This window comes from Equus przewalskii, chromosome 20 (genome assembly GCF_037783145.1).
Source record: "Equus przewalskii isolate Varuska chromosome 20, EquPr2, whole genome shotgun sequence".
NCBI lineage: Eukaryota > Metazoa > Chordata > Mammalia > Perissodactyla > Equidae > Equus > Equus przewalskii.
The window spans coordinates 51,661,546-51,685,039 of NC_091850.1; the positions used below are offsets into that span (position 1 = coordinate 51,661,546).

General features: G+C 40.3%; 1 long non-coding RNA gene across 3 annotated transcripts; it reads right to left on the reverse strand.

Annotated features, from left to right (window-relative positions):
- Positions 1–284: 284 nt before the first annotated feature.
- Positions 285–14,794, reverse strand: LOC103550046 (uncharacterized). Of its 3 annotated transcripts, none has more exons than XR_011530477.1 (3): positions 14,207–14,794; positions 6,008–6,123; positions 285–861 (listed from the first exon to the last, which is right to left on the reverse strand). It is a non-coding gene; the product is annotated as an uncharacterized lncRNA (long non-coding RNA). The 3 variants fall into 3 exon arrangements; XR_544671.2 differs by having other exon boundaries at positions 285–872; XR_011530476.1 differs by having other exon boundaries at positions 285–882.
- Between the last annotated feature and the right edge of the window lie 8,700 nt (positions 14,795–23,494).

A 23,494-nucleotide genomic window follows, 5' to 3' on the forward strand; every position in this document is an offset into this window, starting at 1 on the left:
TGGTCCTGTGGTTACAGCACTGATAGATTCCAGGCAAAATTTAAAAGGTAGAATTATAAAGCTTCCACAAAATAAAAAGGAGAATATCTTTGTGACATGTGTAGTCAAATATTTCTTAGATTGCAAAAGCACTAACCATAACAGAAAAAGAGAAAAAAAGGTAAACTGTACTTCATCAAAATTAAAAGTTTCTACTCTTCAGAAGACTTTGTTGAAAAATAAAAAGGCAAGTCACCTTCTAGGAGAAATATTCACAACCAATATATACGACAAAGACTCAAATCCAAATTATAGAAAGAACTTTTATATATCAAAAGACAAGCAATCCAAGTAAAGATTGCCAAAATCTGGGAGACATACTTCACAAATGAGGATACAAGAATGGCCAATAAGAGACATGAAAAGATGTCACTGCACCAGAAGGGGGTTCTCTGCCTGATGCACATAAAAAACCGATAGTTATGCCACTGGCTTTTGAGAAAAGAGAAGGCTTTATTGCAAGATTGACCAGTGAAGAGACAGGAGGCAAGGGTCTCACATCTGTCTCCCTGATCCAGGGTTTGGGGCAAAATTGATGAGGTTAGGGGAACAGGCTGGTACACGGGAATGCTGGTGGGACGGGGTTCCACTGGAAGGCTTTCAACATTCATGGTAAGGTGTGGAAGGGGCGTTAAAACCAGGTCTTCCTAGACAATGTACCCCTCACTTCTGATGACAGTCCAACTTTCAAGTTCCAGTCGAGTCCCAGTCCTTTGGTTCCATGGCAGGGGGGGACATCTTTGGTTCTGGGTGTCATTTCAAGTCAAGATTTTCTCCTTTCACATGCTCTGGCTGCACGACTTGCATCTTTTTGGCTTGCCCCTGAAAAACAGCTTTAACCTTCTGTTGAGAAGATGGGGTCAGTTTGAACTGGTCCTAGAGAGCCTGTGGTTACAGTGTTAGTTATCAGGGAAATGCAAACTAAAACCAGAATGAGATACCACGATACAGCCCCTAAAGGGCTTTAAATTTAAATGACTCCCAATAACAAGTGCTGGAGAAGATGCAGAGTGACAGGATTTATCTGATGCTTGCTGGTAGGAGTGTAAAATAGTACAACCAGTGTGGAAAATTGTTTGATAGCTTCTGATAAAAATTGAGTGTACACCTACCTTGTGATCCAGCAATTTCACTCCAAGGTATTTTTCCAGCAGAAATGAAAACATATTCCCACACAGATATTTGTAAAATAGTGTTTACTCTAGGCTTATTCATAATAGCCAGAATTTTAAACAATTCAAATGTCTATCAACAGGAGAATGAATAAACAATGTAGTATATTCCAACTATGCAATATTAGTAGTAGAAAGAAATGAGCAATTGATGTACACCTGTGGATGAATGTCAAAAATATCATGTTGAGGGAAGGATGCCGGACATGGATATATACTGTATGTTCCCATTTTTATGAAGTTCAAGAACTATTTTGTGGGAATGTAACTCACGATGGTAGCTGTTCAGTGCTTGGGGAGAGAAATATAGTATTAAGAGACATGAAGGGACTTTCCAGGATGAAGGCAATACTCTACGTCCTGCTGGATGTTGGTTCTATGGGTACATATATTTTTAAAAATATCACAGAGTGCACTTAAGATCTGCAGATTTTAGTATATGTAATTATACCTCAATAAAAATATGAAAATGCATACCCTAATTATCACAACTGTTATGAATATTTTCTTGGTTTATTAAATGAGGCATTCAATCAAATATTCATTTTGATTGCATTATGAATATGAAACATGCTGATTACTAATTCATATTCCTTTGGAAACCTAGAGGCAGAAGCAAAAACTACTGTGTGTGACAGGAAGATGGACTCACTCATCCCTCAGCATTTTCAGTTTCAGTCTCTTGTCTATTAACATGGTAATTGCCTTTAATGACTTTGTTCTCCTCAATGTAATCAGACAGGAAACTTTAGATGGAAAAATGCATAAATTATTCTAACTCCTGCCAGGAAAAGAATCGAAGACTTTAATCAGCTTCTGTGCATTTTATTCTCCATGTTAGGAAGTTTTCTTTACCTTCATACTTAACTGGCAGGGCCTCTGTCTGGAAGGAGCAGTCTTTAGTTCACCCATCAAGAGGACAATGTTCCCAGCACGGGGGACAGATGGCATTCCTGTGCAAAGAGGGTCATCTGTGCTACAGAAGCTTGTGCAACTCATTTGCCTTTTTTCCTGAAGGCTTCCTAAACAGATCTTTCCTTACTTCTTGCAAAACCTCCACAGTCCATGTTCTCAGTATTTGGGGCGGCAAGGAGTCTGTGCATTTAACTCCTCCATCTAACCCAGTAATCCCAGCCAGGAAGCAGGCGGGAGAGCTAGGTGGAATCCACTTAAGAGTCAAGGTGGATAATAACAGTGCACGATTTTGGTGGGTCCTGCTTATGGTCCAGTCCAGGTGCCATGGAGAGAGAGGAATAAAGCAAACTGAACAGTCTTCCTTCCGGTTTTGAAACAGGCCACCTCTTCTGCTGATGTGCAATTCAGCACTTACTGAGTGAAGGAAACACTGAGCAGAAGACATTTTGTTTGATTCTGAACTGCATCAATCGAAATGTTAGTTGCAAAGAGATCTCCTATGCAGAGCCGCTTCAGCGTTCAAATATTTCTGGAGGAACCCAGTGCACACCTACATTATAGGCAAAAAAGCAAGTCATCCAATGGTAAAATTTGTGGTGCAAAGACCTGTCACAGGTCTAGAATAGAAGTTTGGGTTTGGAAAATGTTTGGGGTCAGGAATGAGGATCCAGTTGTGAAGGCTAAAGCTGAAACAGATTCAGATCTGGAACGTGGGCATGTAACAGCCCCAAATCTCAGCTTCCTCATCTGTAAGATGAGGATAAAGATACCCTGTCCTATCTGCAACCCAGGAGAGCCTTTCTGTGAATTGGAAAATAAACAGAAAACACTTTTTGGAGAGGTAAGAGGTATATACACAAGAAGCTGTGGTTGCCGTGGCTACTTGCCGCTGTTCCTCAGCCTCCCTTTGAGGTTGATGATAGGTCTGGATTTCTTTTGGACTCATAGCTCGGCTCACTTTCATCCTCTTAAGTACCAGAGCCTTCTCATCATGAATTTGCTTAGAGAGCTATTGCCGACCTGTGCTCTTTTGGGCACTTCTATTTTATCTCATTCTTTTGAATGCCCCATTCGTACGTATGAATGCCCATTCTGGCAGGAATGGTATGTGTGTTTGTGTTTGATAATTGGAAAAGAGAAAATATATAATATCATTTCCTTCCCATAGAGGATTCTGAGTTGCACGTAAAACCTGAAGAGGAGATGTCTCGGTCCACTTAGCTGGAGTATAAGGGTCTCCACGACAGGACCCGAGACTCAGAGGACGTCACGGAGATCATCTCAGTCTTACTCTCCTTCTTTTCAGCTCTGCTTTCTTTGGCATTCGCTTCATTTTCAGAAGAACTCAGGCTCTTCCCTAATGGTCTCAGAATGGCTGCTCTCAGCTCCAGGATGACAATCTATCTGTCTTAGTCAGTTCCGGCTGCCATAACAAAGTACCATAGACTGCGTGGCTTATAAACAACAGAAATTTCTTTCTCACAGTTCTGGAGGCTGGAAGACTGAGATCTGGGTGCCAGCACGTTAGAGTGAGGGCCCTCTTCCAGGTTGCAGACTTCTCCTATGACCTCACGTGGTGGAAAAGGCTAGGGATCTCTCTAGAGCCTCTTTTGTAAGGACATTAATTCCACTCACGAGGACTCCACCTTCATGACCTAATGACCACCCAAAGGCCCCACTGCTAAATGCCATTATATTGGGCTTAGGGTTTCAACATGTGAATTCTGGGGAGACACAAACATTCAGTCCATTGCTCTATCTTATCAGCTGCCCAACAACAGAGAAAAGGTCTCTTTCCTGATGGCACAAATGAAAGTATGACGATTAAGTCTCATTGGCTTGGATGGTCTGCTGGCTACACCCTACACCAAGCATGGTGACCAGGGCCAATTCAGGACTCTGGTTGTCTCAGGTCTGGGTCACATGAACAGTAAGAGGAGCCTGAGTGGGTCTCAGGAAATAGCAGGGTGCTATCAACAGAAGAAGAATGCTGAGCACACAAGATTAACACATATCTGCTTCTCCAAGGCCTGGAGCTCACTACTGTCTTATTCATGTGTAGACTACCAGGCTGATATTGATGTTGTGTGTGGCCCTGTGAGTGCTCCATTGGGAGCAACATGGGGGCTTCCTTGCCCCTGTTAAAAGATGCTCCATCAATTATTCTCTTCTCCATCTAACATGAAGCCTCGGACTTGTGATCAAGAAGTAATTCCATATGGAAATTCCTCAAAAAGTTCTTTTCTTTGGCTATTCAGTGAGAAGCATATTGCTTCAACAAAGATAGTCAAGCAGTAATTTGTTTTTCAGACTTTTGCGTGTTTTAATTTTGATTGACGTATTAGTTTCCTATGGCTGCTGTCACAAATTACCACAGCCTCAGTAGCTTAAAACAACACAAATGTATTATCTCAGGGTTCTGGGGGGTCAGAAGTCTGACATGGGTCTCATTGGGTAAAACCACTGTGTTGGCAGGCTGCACTCCTTCTGCAGGCTCTAGGGGAGAATCCATTCCCTTGCCTATTCTAGCTTCCAAAAGCACCCTGCATTCCTTGGTTCATGGGCTCTTCCTCCATCTTTAAAGCCACTTTGACAATCCTGCCTCCCTACTATAAAGACCTTGGGATTGCATTGAGGATAATTGAGGATAAAGTTCCCATTTCAATATGCTTAACTTAATCATATCTGCAAAGTCCCTTCTGTCATGTAAGATAACATAGTCATGGGTGCTGGGTGTTAGGACATGGACATCTTTTGTTTTTTTTTTAAGGTATGCATTTTGGTGAGGAAGATTAACTCTGAGCTAACATCTATTGATCTATTGCCAATCTTACTCTTTTTTTTTTTCTCCCTGAACTCCCAGTGCATAGTTGTATATCCTAGTTGTAAGTCCTTCTAGTTCTTCTATGTGGTACGCTGCCACAGCATGGTTTGACGACAGTGCATAGGTCCGTGCCCAGGATCTGAACAGGAGAACTCCAGGTCGCCAAAGTGAAGCATGTGAACTTAACCACTATGCCACTGGGCCAGCTCCACATGGACATCTCTGAGAAACTATTATTCTGCCTACCACAATTGGCTTCAGGTTCTTGGATTCCATGTATATACCTACTTTTCATGAAAATGTCCTAGCATCCCCTACATTATTATTTTTTTTCTCAAGGTCTATCTTCTAATTTTCATATCTTTCTTAGATTTTTGAAAACACATGCTTAAACCCTTTCTCAACTCCAGCTCAGGTGAAGTCTCTAATATTGCCACCACATTTTGCCAAGTATAATTGAAAATAGAGAGTTTATTAAATTTGTTTAGACTTGCATTCTTTTAAGCCTAGGGTGCATAATAATTTGATAAGATAGAGGCTGACCACAGAAGCTATGTGTTGTAAAGTAATTTAATACATTTTTTCCCTCTCAAGCCAAACTATGAGTTCAAGTTCACAGGAAGAATTTAGTTTAATTATAAGTTGCAAGGAAGGAGCAAGAATGTTGAACTGGAAGATGTATGAGAGAGCTTACACTAATGAATGTGATATTTGTTCATATCTTCATTTTCAGTAGAATTCATTTGTTGCTGAAAAGAACGTGGTTATTTATTAGACACTGACTTTACACTTGTCTTTGACATGATAGGCTGAAGTTTTCTCAGGTTTATTTTATTCCCAATGACTGATGTGTGACATCTATCAAATGATGCCTATTCTCATACCTTTATTTTTTCTTTTGCTCTTGGAAGCTTTTCCAGGAATCCTTTTCAGGAAATGCTATTGGATTTGACTCTTAGCCTTGATTTCTTCCTTAGTACAATGCCTTTTCAACATTTAGAGATAAAGTGAGAGTGACATGTTTGCATTATAAAATAAAACCAAGCAAATTACTTACCTCTATTGAGGTAAAAGACATGCATTACTGTTTTCTCTTTATTTTATGTGGAAGACCTTCAAGTGCCTTAGAAAATGTCAAGGATGAAACATCCGTAGATGCCAAGGTCAGAAGAGCTTGGAAAGAGAAGAGAAAGACAGAGTGAGCACCATAGCCCTAGACGATAAGCTAGGTCCTCAATTAACTAATCAATTGATCATTTATTTGAGCCTCCATTGAGTGAGAAGATATGTCTTGGTAGAGTAAAAATATATTTAAAGCTTGATAGTGAAATTGCAAGACCTCCTATAGTGTTGTCCTTCTACTTGTCCATTTTTCAGTGATTTTACCTTATTTAAAGTATTTTCACTAACTGAAGCCTAGGTATCTTTGCCACCAATATGGAAAATATTAAAATAGACATAAATAGATTTAACCATTGTCACATCTTTTATTATAAATTTCTCCCAAACTGCATAGTTAATATGATCTATAAGCACGAAAGTAGTGTGTTAAAAATTGCCTCAGCTCAGAGAACATATAAGGCAAAAACAAGGATTACGTAGCTTTCTACAGAAAATTGTGTGATAGGAGGAGGAATTTGAGGAGGAAGTGTGAAAATTTGCTCTTTTTTCTTTTTTAGAGAAAACACCCAACAGATGCTTTGAGATTTTAAAAATGTTTTTCAGTTGCACAGGGAACAGAGTTTCTGCAGAAAGGTTGAATTTACAGAGCAGTACTCTAAAGTGGGCAACTTTGTGGCCAGGTTCAGCTGGTTCTGCAGGGCGTGAAGGTTTGTACAAGGGACATAAGCTTCTGACTCTAAAGGCAGACACAGTCTAGGATGCAATAAAACGCAGGCACATGCTTATTATGATGAAATAGTTTAAGAAGCAATAATTAATCTTGGGTGGCTCAAATACTTCTTTAAGGCAACATTGTAATGGATCAACAATTGGCACAGTGGTTCTTAATCCTTCAAATATGATGGTGACTGCCCCACCCTCTATCCACAGCTCTCCCCTTTTGCTTTGGTGGCTGGCACGGTGGATGGACCTTGGCCTCTGTCATTCAGCAGCAGCCAGTAATTCCACCTCCATTTCCCACTCTTCCTCAAATTCCCACGTATGACCTTTCAAAGAACTGGTCACTCCTGGGCAAAGAATCTTGGTCCTAAGAATGCTCTTTGCTTCAGTATATATGGCATGGATCACTTCTTATTCTTGAGAATCATTTCTACATCTATCATGTAATGTAGTCATAGCTACAGTCGATATTTTCCCCTGAGTATTGGGAAATTTGTTCAAATTTTGGAGGATGGGCTGTACACAGACAACATTTTAGTATACTGTTGAGAGCCAAGAATAAATGCCTTAATACTTATGTCTGAGTCTAAGAACATCTATTTTAAAAGTTGCACATATTCGTCATGTTAACTTATTTCCTATTTCCGATAAGGTTGAATGAATTCCTGTCTTATATTCATGGTGAAATTTGTACAGAAGTAAAAGCCAACAGGATGAAAAATTTCATACTTGAAATGAATGATACCAATATACGCAATAAAATATCACAGAGGTTGTTGAGATGTCTTTTCTAGAGTGATGCAAGGGCTTTCTTCTATCATTTCTTATTAAAAAAAAAAAAAGATGACATAATGCATGTGCTGGACAATGTCTTACTTGAGCAGTGGAATTCTGAACAGTTTCCAGTAGCCTGTGTTTATATTCTTTGGCAAGCCACTCAGGTTCAGTACTGTGGGTGGGATCTCCATTAGACATGTTTAGCAATATAGTAGTATCTTTTCACTTCCAAGCTATCTTCTCTGTCCTTTCCTTTCCATTTCCCCTTTTTTTGGTAATTGTATCAACCATACATACTCTTAATTCTAAATTACACAGTGTGGCAATGATAATTATGTTGTTGACTACTTTTGCTAGAGAACAAAAACACCTCCCAAGAGTTCTGGTGATCATTCTCACAGTCTGCCTTAGGGTAATGTAAATTCGGAAATCAGTCTTTGATGATGACTCTTGACTCACGCTCAAGAGCATTAGAATTTACATGTACAGTAGCCACCACCTGCATCTGAAGATTTGAGAGAGAAGCGTGAACGAAGTGTGTAGTTCTTACTGCCTTTATCACACTGCTCTCCTGCTGAAAGGCTTTCCTATTGCTTTTTGGCTCAAAGCTAAAATTCTCCAGTTCTGACATCCAGGTTATCATTAAACACATCTGACAACCAGCCAATCTCTCCTTTATGACTTCCCTTGATCCACTTTTAGTTCTAATCAAACTGGTCTCCTATTCCATTAGACGTCCTTCGAATCCCCAAACCCCAGCCTTGGCTGATCTCCCACTTCCAACATCCATTTTGGACGGCTGTCAACTGCTCTCCCTTTGCCAGTTCACATCCTGCAGGTGCTTTTAAAGCCAGGCTGAACATTCCGACCGGATAAGCAGACTTGTTAAATTAACCTTGATTCAGGATCACCTTTCCCTTCCTTCGAACTCTTTCACCATCCATGCACACACTACGTGCCATGCTTGCTCTTCCTCATCTTTGTGTTGGCCTTTTCATTTCTATCTGGCTTTTTTTGTACATGTATTTGTTTCTCCAGGGGAAGATAATCTCATCTATTTCTTTTGACTCTCTCATAGCAGCTGGTGCGAATCTTTGGTACACTAGGAGTTCAGGGTATTCTCATTAATGGATTTTCTTTATACAATGAAAAATACTATCTGGTGAATGACATTTTATTAATATTTTACAACTCTCCCAAACATAGCTTTCTACAGAATTTTTAGTACTAACTTGAAAATGAGCAAAATAATAAAGATGATTTATAAAAAGTAGTTTCTAGGAAACCACCTAGTGTTAGATTCTAGATACATTCCTCTCCCTTACTCCATCTGTACTCAGGTTCTCAGTGGAAAACCAAGGTCCAGAAGTTAGTGCAAAGTCCTTATTCAGATGTGGTTACTCAGCAGCATCGATGAAAAGAAATGAACGCATTGAATAGAAATGTTTAACTATGATGGGGACAAAGAGGACCTTTCATTGCAAGCCTCTGTTATCTTAATCATTTTTTTGATCCAAACATCTACATATTGATAGACAGTTCAAATCAAAGGAGATTTTACTGGATAAAAATTTTATGAAGATTAAAATAACATTTAATTTGTATTTTTAGACATTACCACAAAGGAAATGCAAACCTGCTTGAGAAAATCTTATAATAGTTAATTTAAAGATAATTTCATAGAATCACACTTCTTAACTATCTGTAGGCAAAGACCAAAAGTTTCATGTCCTACTGATCATGGAGTGAAGATTTTGTAAAATACAAAACCATGCCCATGGCTGCCACAGTAATGTTAAGTTTCTAGAAAACTTTCCAAATGCTTACCCTCACTTTCTGTACTTATCTTGTGGGTGGATAACTAGTGCTCCATGGGTGCCAACAATCTGTGAACCCCACTTTGAATAGCAATGTTATGGACTTCAGTAAAACAAAAGACTTAGGCCAGAAAAGGATTGCTATGCTTTCTTGCAAGAAGGAAAAAGGAAAACTTTAAAAAACCATATTCACGGGCTGGCCCAGTGGCACAGTGGTTGACTTCTCATGCTCTGCTTTGGTGGTCCGGAGTTCGCAGGCTTAGATCCCAAGTGCAAACCTAGCACCACTCATCAAGCCAGGCTGTGGTGGCATCCCACACAAAATAGAGGAAGATTGGCACAGATGTTAGCTCAGGGCCAGTCTTCCTCACACAAAAAATAAACAAACAAAAAATAAAAACTCTATCCAGTAAAAATAAAGTTTTAGCAAGCAAGTACTTATAGATGAAGGTAGGATAGTTAGGAACCTGTGAAAGATGTAGTGACTTGGTTGTATTCAATGCAAAATGTTCTAGGCAGCAGATTCAGTTCACTTTGAACAATGGTACCAATGCAAAATGAAATGGGCCAAGAAGTCTAGAAAAGTCTTCCAACTTTTCTTGTGAAAAGTTGTTTTGCAGGAGAACAGATAAATGGACAAGATGAAGTTGATTGGTCAACAGGAGATAGAAGTCAAACATATGAGTGCGTAATTCTAAACATGCTTTGGTGGCTGCAGGAGGGTTAGGGCTCTGACTTTCTACAGTCTTTCATTTTCTTCTCCACTTCTCAGGATACACCCTGGGGCAGTGACGAAAAGGTACAAGAGGAGATGATAACTAGGGGACAGAGATGGGCTGAAGTCAGCAGACCTTCCAGGGCATCCAGCCTTGGAGGGTGGCCACTGTCCAGGGTCCGATCCTCAGATTTGCAGGTGCTGAAATCAATTTTCATGAGTGAACTTAGGGTTGGAGGGAACCAACAACCCTACAGCATTCAGACAGGACTGATGTGTAGACCAGAAGGCCAGGTCATTAACTAAAATTGGCACCAAAATAGCCAATAAATTGCCACTTTTCTGTTAGCAAGTGGGTGCATGTTCTCCCTGATGGAAATGCTATACAGGAAATCAGTAGAAATTGGAAGGTATTTTATGAGCGTGATATTAGAACATGAGGAAATGAATACTATTTGGATGACATTAATGTCCAGTGTCATCAACCAATAAAAATTTGATGCATCAATCTCTCTCTGTCTCTCTCAAGATACACCTATAATTGGTTTTGCTCTTCAGGTTGTTCTCCCCATTGGAAATGCCAGGGACGTGCTCGTAAGCTTCAAGGCTTCCCTCTCTCTTTGGAATCCCACGCGAATAACCCCTTCTTCGGATTTGTTAATGACGTTGAGTTGGTTATATTTGTCTTTTACATTTAGTTAAAAGTTTACTAAGGATTCTGTTTTGACATGAAAGATGTCCTGTCATTTAAGGGAACTGTGCAGTGACATAATCTCTACACTCTAAGTGTGGATTTCACTAATTCACCTCTCAGTGGGCAATGTTGTTCCCAAGTTCTTTGCAGGCTTCAAAAATATTGATATGATGCACCAACGATCTTTTTTCCTTAAATAAATGTGTACATCTGTAGGTGTATGTATACCTATCCCCCTGTATCTTATGATCATAAATATTCCTATGATTTTCAGCGCAAAACATGGATCTTATATCTCACTGCTCATTGTCAGTTTGCTATCAGGTTGTATTATTCAACTTGATTTTGCTAAAAGAAAGAGAAATTCCATTTCTCTTATGTAAAATATGATTAATAGATACTCAGCTTAAGTTTCATATGTGTATAATTATATAGTTAAGAAAACTTATGCCTCAACTGCTAACCATTAATATTAGGATAGTAAAAAATAAGAAAGAAATAGTAACAGAGCAAATTTATAACATTGATGTTGAGTACAGGCAGAATAAATTATATCTAGCTTAGATTTTGCTACTCTAAGAATAACGTAGGAAAATTTATTTCTGACTATGGCAAATTATAAACCTTCAATTAATAACTTAAGGTGTGATGAGTTTTTACACTATTTAAGTAAGATACTGCAGAGTTTTGTCCTTTTGTAATATATATATACACACACACTGTATGTCTATATGTATATATAGAACCCCTGAATATATGTGTTTACATGTATGTGTGTATATATGGAGAGGTATGTATGTGTGTCTTTATTTTCCAAACTCATGTAGCAATTAGTATATACAAGAAACTAAAAATTTAGATTATGCTTATTCAAAGACCCAAAACAAACAACAAAACTGAGTAGATTTCTTAAACTAAGTCTTAAAGCAATTTTAAAAATTCTCTTTTCATAGATTAATGGAACAGAATACAGAACCCAGAGATAGACACACACAAGCATAGTCAACTGACTTGACAAATGTGTGAAAATAATTCAGTGGAGGGGGAAGAGGAATGGACCTTTCAACAAATGGTGCTGGAGAAATTGGACATCCATGGATGAAAACTGGAACCTCAATTAAACCTCTCACCTTATACAAATTAACTCAAAATGAATCTTGGGCTTAAATGTAAACCCTAAAACTATAAAACTTTGGAATTAAGGCAAACAGTTTATAGACTTTCTGCCAAAACATAATCTTTAAAAAGAAAAATTGCTAAATTATACTTCATCAAAATTAAAATCTTATTGTCTGAGAAAGGCCATAGGAAGAGGATCAAAAGAGAAACTACAGACTCAGAGAAAATACTTGCAACCAACAAAGGACTAATATCTAGAATATATAAAGAACTTTTAAACTCAACAGCAATAAAACAAACAATCCAAATAGAAAACGAGTAAGACACTAACAGACATTCTGCCAATCGGGATATATGAACGGCAAGTAAGTGCCTGGAAACATGCTCAACCTCAGTAGCCATCAGAGAAATGCAAATTAAAACCACCATGAGCTATCACTGTGCACCTATTAGAGTGGCTAAAATAAAAAGTAGAGACAACATCAACTGCTGACACAGACGAGGAGAAACTGGATCACTCATGCGTTGCTGGTGAGGTGTAAAATGGTGCAGGCACTCTGGAAAGCAGTTTTGCATCTTCTTATAAAACAAAACATGTAAATGCAATACAACCTAGTGATTGTACCTGGGAGCATTTAGTCCAAAGAAACGGAAACGTGACACCAAAAACTATACACAAATGTTCGTCAGAGCTTTTTTCATAACAGCCCCAAACTGGAAACAGCTGAGATGTCCTTCAATAGATGAACGTTAAGCAAACTGTGGACTGTCACTCAGCAATAGAAGGGAACAAACTGTCGATACACACAACAACTTGGATGAGCCATCAGGGAATATATTGAGTGAAAATAGTCAATCAAAAAGGTTACATACTTTGTGATTCTATTTACATAATATTTTTGAAATAACAATTTTGAAATGCAGCACTTATTAGTGGTTGCTAGGGGCTAGGTCCTGGGAGGGTAGAGAGGGTAGGCAAGCAGGTGGGTGTGGCTTTCAAAGGAAAGAAGAGAGATACAAAACTATTCTATCTAGATGGTGGTGGGGATACACATGTGATAAAACTGTACAGAACTAAACACACACACACAGACTAACAAGTAAAACTGGGGAAATCTCAGTGATTGGTGGATTGTACTGATGTCAATATCCTGATTGTGATACGGCACTGTAGTTTTCCAAAGGGTTACCATTGTGTGAAACTGGGTGAAGGGTATGCAGGATCTCTCTGTATTATTACTTGCAAGTGCTCTGCATGCACAATTATCTCAATAAATATTTCAACTAAAAAAAAAACGCTCTCTTTTCATTGATTTCCTTTAGATGTGCCATTTTGGGTTGCCCTTCCACTGAGTAGAAAGAAATGGTTGCCCTTGGTCAAGGCTGGCCCTAACCCATTGGTCAGTTTTATACGAGCTATGGGTCACATGTGGACTGCAGCCTGCCCATTTAACAAAGCCCAGCCTTGACGACATCATCTTCTCAAAGCTAACCATCCACGTGACGTATACAGATGTTTTTACAGCTCTCTTTTTCTGCTGGATTCTTAAAATAGATCCCGTGAGGAGCTACCTCTCCCCTGAGGTCATGCCCAAAGCTCTGGATGTCCCACCAGGGCCGTGTTCTTGGTTGGATTGCCCAGTAGTGCTTTCTCACTATTAAAAACAAGTTCCTTTTCAAAAGGATATGAAAGTTTGAATGTGTTTTCAAGAGTCCATGAGTGCTCAGGCACATTAATTTCACCCAGAATCAGAATGTACGTTTGTACTTTTACATCTATAACAAGTTCAAGGGCATTCTCAACACTTTCATGATTATAATAGTAGTAAAAAAAAATCCTTGTCTTTGATCCTACAAATACAGGCTCTGAAACTTGTGGAAAAAAATTTCTTGCAGTAATAAATATAACTGCAGAGTAAGCCAGCCTGGAATAATGCAATTACTGTTTTAGTTACATATTTCTTCTACTCCACAACCCTCAGTTTTCCTCTCTTTTCTCTTATCTCATGAAGAAAAATAAGAAATAATATTCCCCTAAGTAATGTCCTATTCTTCCTATTTAAAAGCAGCAATACGACCATCCAACAGAGGTCCCTTCAGGGCTTCAAGGATATCAACTGATTCAGCAACTAGGCAGGGTTTTCCGTGAGGGTTACTACATAGCGTTGAATGAGCCGTCCTCCATAGGGAGGGCTGAGGGTTAAATGAAGGGAGATACCAACAGCTCCTGACTTATCACAAACTCAAGTGGGGAGAATTAAGACACCCCACCGTTCACTGCTCAGCTGTTACCTTGCTCTGATGATCATCAGGAATCTTCCAGTCTCTCTCAATTTTGCTCTGCTTTGGCTCTTCTTTTCCTGAAGTTCAGATGCCTCAGCTTCCATCCTAAAACTTGGGGAAAAAAAAGAAACTATAAATATCTTTAGTGCCTTGCAATTACTTTGTGAAGGTCTGATCTGGCCCCTGCTGGCTCTTGAATGAACCTTCCAGCAGGCATTCACTACTCGGCAGTAGCCAGCGTGAGCCTTCAAAGACTTGTAGTCTTACATAACCCAAGTAGGTTAGTGAACTCGAACAAAAATGCTGCATAAACTGCTGCCTGCCTATTTTGTACCTGTAACACCTCTACAATTTCTGTGAGGATGGGAGTGAATCTGGGAGCTCTCTAGTTCGTTAAACAGAATGTGTGCATACGAAGCTACCAGGAAGATATTTTATAAATGAATGTCAATATTTCCCCTTCCAATGTAATTAGATATTCTGTTTCAATTGAAGGTCCTTATTGCATCCAGAAAGGAAGAATGGAGCTTTCAAACATGCTACAGCTGGGCAGAGTTCAGCATCTGCACGGAAGAAAAGCAGGCCCAGCCACCCTCCAGCTTCAGAAGGAGGCAGCACAGAAGATGAAATCTGACTCCTTGGGGAGGGAGAGGCTCTGAGGAACTATCAGTCCAAAAAAGAAAGCAGGTAGTGTTAGCTGCTTGATGTCTAAAATTTAAACAGGCAAAGCAGGATTAAAATGAGGTGTAAATCAGAATAGGTGAGAAAATCCCCCTACTGCTTTAGGAAAAGAATCAACTAAATTCACGTACGGTTTTATCCACTTGTTTCCCATCTCCACAGACTTCACAAGATGTGCAGAGAATTTTGATTGCACAGTAGGAGAAAGATGTTGACACTCACCTCCAAGGATGTTGGAACTGCCCAAACAGAGCGGAGCTGCTGGAAGGAAGGATCTATTGGGAATCCTGGAACTCCTGGAGAGGCTCAAAGGCTGTTAATCTGACGCAATTTAAAGAGGGGTAATATACATGACAGGCAAGAAGATTATGCAAAAGCCGGGCTGTCCTTGAGGATGGGCTCCAGCTGCTCAGTGGGATGGGCAGTGGGGGCTGGGCTTCTTGGAGGGCAAGAGAGGCCGGGATGGGGCGATGCACACTCAGAACTGTAATCCCGACTCCCCACTTTGGCTGTGTAATATGGGCTAAATTATTCGACTACTCTGAGCATCTGTGCCCTTTCCTTAAAATGGGTATGAAACCTACTGAGCTAGGTTAATGCAGAATTTAAAGAAGGTTGTATAAACTACCCAGCATGTGGTAGTGATCAATGACTATTAACCCCTGCTCCAGACTTGTTTCCTTGACACACCTGCCACCGTCTAAATCAGTGCGTCATTAATGTGTACATCAAGGACACGAGAAGCACTTTATATCTCAGGAAGAACTTAGTGTACATTTTATATTCTTTCGGTAATTGAGGAAGCACTCTTTAGTAAAGTTAACCTAGATTTCCTGATGGATTTTGCATTAGAGACTTGACTGAAGGGAATGCACCAACCAGTCCCCTTTCTTTTTTTTTTTTTTCTGCTTTATCTCCCCAACGCCCCCCTCCCCCCCATACAGTTGTATATCTTAGCTGCAGGTCCTTCTAGTTGTGGGATCCCCTTTCTTATCTTTGGGTGCCCAGTGCTTTTTGTCCTCTGAGCCCTCAATTTAACTACTCAGCACAGAACTCATAGGAGCCATGTGACTCCAGCCCTGGGTCAGCCAGCTTCCTGAAAGTAAGTAAGAATGAGGAGGATTATGCCTCTTCTCTATGTTCCACTCATCCAGGCTGGGGCAGGGGTCGGGGCCGGTGAGGAGGCGGGTATGGATGAAGACGGGGCGCAACTGGCCTTCCTGTAGAGACTTATCCACTTCACACCTCGATTCTCTCTGTTAAGGAGTATACAGAAAAAAGTGTGTTTATAAGAATAGACATCTGAAAAACACAAGATTAATAATTTGCAAAATATCTGAAAAATAATAACATCAACATTTATCAACTGCTGGTTACATGCCAGGCACTGTTCTCAGCACTTTACACGGATTAAGTCACACCATCTGCCAACAGCCCAGTGAAGGAGGTACTATCATTATTCTCATTTTAGGGCTTAGGAAACTCAGACCCGAGGGGGAGGGTCAGTGAATTGTTCAAGATTCCAGAGCCAATGGCAGGTGTCTGGATCCAAGGCAGACCAGCTCCTGGGTCTGGGCTCTTGACTGTTAATTTGTCTCATTGATTGATAACATATGGATCATTTGTAAATTTTCTTGCTCGGAGAAAAGCCCTTTCCTAATCCCAGGCTTAAATCCTTGGATTTATTTGTCAGTGTTGGTGCAGGGCATTAAGTACCTAGTCTCAGCAAAAAGCAATTATGACTTCATTTGAAACTCAAGTATATTAAGCATTGTTGATTTTGTTTTCAAGTGAAATAACCTTTCAGTTGGGTTTATTGGTCATTATTTTTCAGCAATTTGTTCAACGGCAAATAAATCCCATTGATGTTAGTCATGTTGTGCAACAGGAAAAAATCTATTACTCTCATTAATTGTCTCCTAGGGTGGAAAAGCCTAACCGCAGAGCATTCCACAGATACCACCCAAGGGGAAAGAAACAGAGGGGTAAGCTTCGGGTGAAAGCAGAGCCCTTAGGTGCCCACTTAATTGTAATTTCAGGAGCACAGAGAAACAATAAGAGAACAACTATCATAAAAAGAAAATAATGCAAGTAATATCAATAGCCAGTGTTACTGGCGCGCACTGCATCCAAGCCTGTTGTCTGCCCTGACTTGGGGAGACTCATTCAACCGGGCCCCAGGAAGAAAGAAGGTCTGATTCATACCGCATATTATTGTGATCTTATAATCTTACAGAATGTTGGAATTTATGCCCATTTTACCCAAAGCAAAACACTTTTATGGTCATATGGCTTTGGTATAGGTCTGGATGTCACCAGTTACTAGTGGGATGACCGTGGACAAGTCAGTTCAGGTCTCTGAACCTCAGCTCCCCAGTTCCGGCTCCTGTAAATGGCAATACTGAGCCCCCGTGATGGTACGGTGGTCTCTCCTTATCTGAAGTTTTACTTAGTGTGGTTTCAGTTACTTGTGGTCAACTGCGGTCCAAAAATATTCAATGGAAAGTTCCAGAAATAAACAATTCATAAGTTTTATATTCTGAATAGCGTGAAGAAACCTCCCAGCATCCTGCTCCATCCCAGCCAGAATGTGAATCATCCCTCTGTCCAGCGTATCCACGCTGTGTCCACTACCTGCTGGCTAATCACTTAGCGGCCATCTCGGTTAACAGACCAACAGTCACAATATAATAGTGCTTGTGCCAAGTCACCTTTACTTTCCTTAATAATGGCCCCAAAGTGCAAGAGTAGTGATTCTGGCAATTCAGATACGCCAATGAGAAGCCTTAAAGCACTTCCTTTAAGTGAAAATGTGAATGTTCTGTACTTAATAAGGAAAGAAAAAGAAATCGTATGCTCAGGTTGCTAAGATCTATAGTAACTTTTACTACAGGATATTGTATAATGGTTCTATTGTATTAATAGCTACGTTACAGCACAAAAAAGGAGTTCTCTGCACGATGTGCATTAAAAAAGCCAATTATTGCGCCACTAGCTTTTGAGAAAGGAAAAGGCTTTATTGTGAGGTCGACCGGCAAGGCGACACTGGACAAAGTTTTCAAGTCCGTCTCCCACATTCAGGTTTTGGGGCAAAATTTAAGAGATTAGGGAGAACAGGCTGGTACATGGAAACTCTGGTGGGGCAGGTTTCTATCGAAGGGCTGTAAGCGTTTATGGTAAAGCTTTGAACACTGATGGCGAGGTTTTAAACATTTATGGTAAGGTATGGAAGGGACTTTAACACGGATCTTCCTAGACAACAGACCCCGATTCTGGTAAGAGTCCCACTTTCAAGTTCCAGTTGTGTCTGGGCCCTTCGGTTTTGTGGGAGGAAGAATCTTTCATTCTGAGCGTTATTTCAGGTCAAGATTTTTCCCTCTGCATATGCCCTGGATACATGACTTGCATTTTGGCTTGCCCCGGAAAAACCTTATGTTGATGAGATGGGGTCGGATTGAACTGGCCCTAGCGGGCCTGTGGTTACAGTTATTGTTGTTAATATCTTACTGTGCCTAATTTGTAATTTAAACTTTATCATAGGTATGTATGTATAGGAAGAAACATAGTATATATAGGATTTGGAACTCTCCATGGTTTCAGGCATCCATTGTGGGTCGTGGAACATATCCTCTCAGATATGGGGGGTTACTGTGCAAGGGTTCCATGAAATAACGCAGGGAATGTGCTCACACAGTTCCTGGCACAAAGTGGTCAATAAATGGGAGGCGTTATTATTGTTATCTGGAATGCCCTAAAAAGTGATCAAGCTGAGACAGTTATTTAAATTTTACCTGAAGCCAGATTTTTTCCCCTGAGCAGCTTTTGGCAGTAAAAGCAGGGGCAGATGCTGTATTAGTCTCCTAGGGCTGCCCTATCTTAAACTGAGGGGCTTATAACAACAGATATTGATTCTCTCACAGTTCTGGAATCAAGAAGTCCAAAATCAAGGTGTTGGCAGCGTCATTCTTTCTCCGAAGGCTCTAGGAAAGGATCTTTCTCCAAGCTTCTGGTGTCTCTGGTAAGCCTTGGTGTTCCTTGGCTGGTGGCTGCGTCACTCCCATCTCTACCTCTCTCTTCACATGGCTTCTCCTTGTGTGTCTGTGTCTCTTCTCTACCTCTTATATCGACACCAGTCATATTGGGTGTGAACCACTCTAATGACTTCATCTTAATTTGATTACATCTGCAAAGACCCTATTTCCAAAAAAGGTCACATTCATAGGTACCGGGGGTTGGGACTTGAACGTATATCTTTGAGGGGCTCAATTCAACTCACAACAGCTGCCCTGAAGATTTGGCTAACACACCTGTCACTGATGCATTGGGAGATATAAATCTATGAACTAAATTGTTTCCTATTAGCTCTGTGGAGTGAAAACACCAGTTTGGGATGACTCTGTCTGCCAGTTCTTGCCTAGTTTATTTTTTCTGATTCAGATGTATTCTTTATCAAGAACTACAAAACCACAGCATAATTTTTGGAAATCTCAAGATTACATTGAGAAAAGAAAACATTGCTCAGTTATTAACTTTAAGGAATGCTCAAGGCTGAAGATAGCACCATGAAAGCCAATAACAATAGAGAACGTTCAGTCGATTCCGCCCCAACCAACCTTCACATTTTGATGTGTTCCTATTTGTTCTTTGCCCGCCTACCAGGCAGCGCTTGACTGTGGCGTTTAGAACACCTGGATGCAATTAGCGCCAGTCTCAATCCACACACGCAGAGAAGAGAAAAATGAAGGCATTGAACAACTTTGATCTTTACTGGAATTTGTATAATTAGTCCACAGTAATTACTTTTTTAAAAAATCCAATGCTGAAAGCCTTTCCTCCCCTCCATTTTTACGTTGATGATATTGTAGAACATCATTATTGATATCTAGGAAGCAAAGGGTTGAACGAAGTTCTGTCTACTTAAGAGATGGTCAGCACAACCCTTGGCAAGCTGCATCTTGTGGGCCATTCTATTTTGAGTGGGGGTTCATCTTCTCCAGCTCTTTACTGCAAAACCACAGTGCTCATTGCTGTTAGAAGGGAGAGAGTCCATCCTCTGGAAGCACAGGTGGGTCAGAGAGCTCCCCAAACATTCAATTTACTTATAGGGAAACCAAAGCCCAATCAGACAGCTGGAGTGACGACAGGTCTGAAACCAAGGTTTCCTGATGAATAGAAACCCCATTCCCCTCCTTAACTTCCCTTCTCTACCAGCTCTAAGGAGCCAGTCATTTGCTTTCTGTCCCTGTAGATTTAGCTATAGAGACAGGATCACCATGCCATTGATGGACAGTTCATATACATGGAATGGATGATTATATTCGAGGTTCTTTTTCCACTAGGGCTGTTCCCACATTTCATGTTATAGTCTGACCTTTCAACTAGTGTTTTCCAATTGACAGTTGGTAACATAAGACATTGCACTTTGTATATCACTTTTATATTGCACCTGATGAATTCTGTTTCAGTTAGCAAGTATTACATGAGCTTCTCCCAGAGCCAGGCTCTCCACTCATCATAGAGACATCACGATGTAGGAGATAGAGATGAGAGCTCCCACAAGAAGCTTAAGTTCTATGAGTGACACACATGATCGAGCGCTCATCATTGCAACATGGCACAGTGATTCACAAGCCTGTGTTTGATAGGTCATCCTGTGTGTGTCAAAATCCTGATAAAGGGATATTCAAGAAAGACATTTGAATGAACTTAAATTTGAATCATTATTCATTCTAATTAAATGAGTATTTTGTTTTGTTTTTAAAGACAGCACCCAGGAAGAAAGTGGTGAAATAGAGCATACTTTTATTTTAGTGATTGTTAACTTTTGCCTTGAGTAAAAATAAAGGATAAGTGAGTGGAGTTTTCTTAGAACTTCTCCATCATTAATTCATTATGCAAATATTTATTAAATGCTTACCAGGTGAACCGTGCAGTCCACAGATCCCTGAACTTAGAAGGGCCCCATGCTCAACTTAATGCTCTGCTGTTACTGTCTTAAAATTCTTAATAATCTTGAACAAGGAGCCCTGCATTTCCATTTTGTACAAGGCCTTACAAATTATGGTGCAGGTTCTAGTCAGGCCCTCTCCTGGACCTGGAGGACTTCAGGGTTAGACACAGTTCCATCCATGAGAGACTCCATCTCTCCTCGGCTATCTTTGCTTTCCAATGGCCTCTGATGAACCCAAATTGCTTTCTTGAAAAAGAAACTTAGTTGCTTTTATTTAAAAGGACTTATGCTTTATAGATAAATAGATTTTGACTTGAAAATATTCAACAATGTAATTTTAGTAAAAAAAAGGGGAAGACAAAATATATGCTATATACGTAATCCCTTTTCTCTAATTATATAATGTATATTACACAATGCCTGAGTCCTGAGGGGTCATTCTCTTGTTTTTTTCCCTGAAAAATTTCTTAGAAGATGTTTTCTTCATCTTTGAGGTTCAAAAAAGTAACACAGGGTCTGTCTAGGCATGAATCTTTTCTTTCTTCACTATTTTCACTGGAATGTGGCGACCCCCGTTAACTACGCATACATCGATCTTCAGTTCAGGGATGTCTTCTCTCTCTCTCTCTCTGTATTCACGCACACAGAATGTTGAGATGTAATTCACATACCACACAATTCACCCATTTACAGTGTAAAATTCAGAATTTTTAGCATATTCACAGAATTGTGCAACTGTGACCACTATCTAATTTTAGTACATTTTCATCACCCTAAAAAGAAATTTTGTACCCGTTAATAATCATTCTCTATTCCTCTTCTCTACCACCATGCCCCCCGCTCCCCCCAACTCCCAGACCTAGGCAACCACTAATCTACTTTCTGTCTCTGTATATTTGCCTATTCTGGACATTACGTATAAATGGGATCATGCAATATGCATGGTCTTTTTGACTTTTGTGACTGGTCCTTTCGTTTGCCATGTTTTCAAGGTTCATGCATGTTGTAGCATTTATCAGTACTTTGTTCCTTTTTATTGCCAAATAATATTTTATTCTATGGATATATCATGTTTCCTTTATCCATTCACCAGCTGAGGGACTTTGGGTGGTTTCCATTTTTTAGCGATTATGAATCATACTGCTGTGAAAGTTTGTGTACAAATTTTCATGTAGACATATACTTTCATTTCTCTCGGAAGTACACCTAGGAGTGAAATGCTGGGTCATGTAGGAACTCTGTGTTCGACATTCTGAGGAACTGCCAGACTGTTTCCCACAGCAGCTGCACTGTTTTACACCTCCACCAGCAAGGCGCGAGCGTTCCAGTTTCTCCACATCCTCGCCAACACTTGTTACTATGTCTTTTTGACTATAGCCATCCTAATGGGTATGTAGTGGTATGTCATTGTGATTTTTTTTTTTTAAAGAATGCACTCTCTTTTGGTGAAGAAGATTGGCCCTGAACTAACATCTGTTGCCAGTCTTTTTTTTTTTCTCTCCAAAGTCCCAGTACACAGTTGCATATGCTAGCTGTAGGTCACTCTAGCTTCTCCTTATGGGATACCGCCGCAGCATGGCTTGAGGAGCGCTGCGTAGGTCTGTGCCTTGGATCCAAACTGGGAAACCCGGGCCACCAAAGCAGAATGCGCCAACTTAATGACTCAGCCATGGGGCCATCCCCTCATTGTGGTTTTGATTTACGTTTTCCTAATAACTAATCCTGCTGAGACTCTTTTCATGCACTTACTGGTCATTTGTATATGAAATATATATTCAAGTCATTGCATATTTAGAAAATTGTGTTATTTGTCTTTTTTGTGATCCATATCATATTTTTAAAATTATAGCTTGTGTTTCACCTATTCTGCTGTTATCTTCAGCATCACCAGTATCTATGCCTTGACCTTCTATTTAGCATGTTGATGTTATTGGAGATGTTCTGCTGGACAGAGGAGTGGGCCGTTTTCAGAGGGAGGTCTTTCCACGTGGTGCTCTGTCATGGACCTCAATTCTGCAGGCAAGATTGTATTTGTTAACAGAAAGGGGACACTGGGCCCTGCTTTCTGTCTACAGAAGAAACATTATGATTCACAGCTCAAAGCTGTCACTGTGCACCTGTTTCCTGCTCCTTGTGGCTGAGGTGGCTTCTCTCCTAGGCCAAGTGTCTGATCATCTCAGCAGAGCCGTTCCTGTTGCCACTCCTGCCCACTGCCTTTGACTCTGGGTTCCTTTTCCTTGCTCTCTGCCTGGTTGGCCACTCTGATCACCTGCCAAGAGTGGGGCCTGCGTGAGCTCCTGGTGGGTGCATCTGGCAGAGGTGGGAAAGGTCTCTAGGCTTTTCTAGGCATTCTCTGTTTCATGGAGTGAGGCGTGGGGCTACAGTGACATGAGGCCTTAAAGTTAATGTGATGTTGCCCAAGATTTGGCCATTAGGCTGTCTCTCTTCATTTTCCGTGTTTTGGGACTTTTCCTCTTGTTATTAGTTTTCTGATGTCTTTAAAGGTATTTGGGGAAAAGTTTTGAGAGGGTTGCTAGGTAGGGACCTATGAAATTCCAGTTCACAATGTAAAGCACATCTTGGTATTCTAGTAAGAAAAGAAATGGGCCCTCTAGTGCCTTAAAAAATTTATAACATGGTTTTTCACCCTATGGCTAAGCCAGGGC